Here is a 1,435-nt window from a genome sequence, read left to right on the forward strand (position 1 = left end):
CCCCACTTGCGATCACAAGTTGACCATGACTGTTGCCAGCGAGCATATAACTGTTCATGTGTTCCCTTTGAGTTTCAGTTTTAGAAAGGGATTACCCTGATGGGCTGACTTTTCTTGCCTTGAAGGGTCCAGAGCAAATAGCTTTTTTGATTTTTTTTTTTTTTAACTGTCTCCCAGCTTCTTTTTATTATTTTTTCCCATTTTTTTTCTTTTTTTAAGTATGGAGGCTCAATTATAAGATGTAGGTTTTTGTTTAAGCTTTACAAAAAACAAAAACAAAATAAAAAGAAACTCCTTTCCATTCCATAAAAATGACAGAAAAGCACCTAGCCAGAAGAGCAGAAGGTCAGCAGCTCCCCTTCCCCCCATGTGGTCTCCAGGGAAGGGGGTCTGCTCAGGACAAAGCTGAGACAGCCTCTCCTTCTTCCCAGAGCGGGCCCCCTGTCCCTCTCCCCACCCCTCCAATCCCAAGCAACTCCCAAACACACGTGGAATCAGATTTCCAGTTTTTCTTCTATCATTCACACACCACAGTTATTTCATAAAATTTTTTGTTTTACATTTTTTCACACCAATGTAACAAAAAGGTGGGAGAGGGCAGGAGGGGTAGCAAACAGACAAGTGTTTTATACCTGTAAATGGAGGAGGTAGGGAGGCGGTGGTGGGGTTGACCTAAGAAACACAGGGAGGGCTCTGTGGAAATACTGAGTTTCAATAGCACAATGTGGTGGGAAGTAGGCCTCAGACATGGGCTTTATTCTCAGAAGAGATGGCGCTGTGCTGTCCATGATGCAAGTTGTTTAATGACCTGTCAGGGAGGGAGGGATGAGGGAAAAGGGAGCAGAAAACGAGTTTTCTAAGAAAGGAATCTAACGAGTGCAGGGCATGTCCGGTTAGCATGAAGCAGAGGTTTAACATTGCTGCTTTCTCATCAAAGTCTCCACCAGGTTATTCTTCAGAGCTTCTTGTTTTGATTTGTCTGCAAAAGTCTGCACAGACCTCAGCCCATTGATGATGTCCTTTGTTTTTCCAAAGTAGATGTCATTCAGCATACTTTTGTTTTTGTTTTCCATGTCCTCTACCAGGCGTCCAATGTTGGCTATGTGCGGGAGCAGTCGCTCAAAGTTTCATCTTTCTCCATCTGTCTATTAAGGCTGTCTCCAAGGTTCATCGTGCCCGACCCAGACTTGTTGGTTTGCAGCCACAGCATCACTGTGGAGGTCCAACAAGTCTGGGTCCGGCACGATGCGGTGCGCCCACTAGACTTCTCCTGCACTTCCACAACATGAATAGAATCCCAGCAGCCTTTGATCTTCTTGGATCCATCTCCAGCCTTCTTTATGAGGATCACTCCAGCAAAGCCATGATCCAGATCCCAGAGGTAGACAGATGAAACACCGCCTTCAAAATACAGGTCTCGATACTGGTCAAAGGC

General features: G+C 45.2%; 1 pseudogene; it reads right to left on the minus strand.

Annotated features, from left to right (window-relative positions):
* Positions 1-911: 911 nt before the first annotated feature.
* LOC102823682 lies at positions 912-1,432 on the minus strand (annotated as a pseudogene).
* Positions 1,433-1,435: the final 3 nt, after the last annotated feature.

The sequence above is a fragment of the Chrysochloris asiatica genome, unplaced genomic scaffold (genome assembly GCF_000296735.1).
Source record: "Chrysochloris asiatica unplaced genomic scaffold, ChrAsi1.0 scaffold00040, whole genome shotgun sequence".
Taxonomy (NCBI): Eukaryota; Metazoa; Chordata; class Mammalia; order Afrosoricida; family Chrysochloridae; genus Chrysochloris; species Chrysochloris asiatica.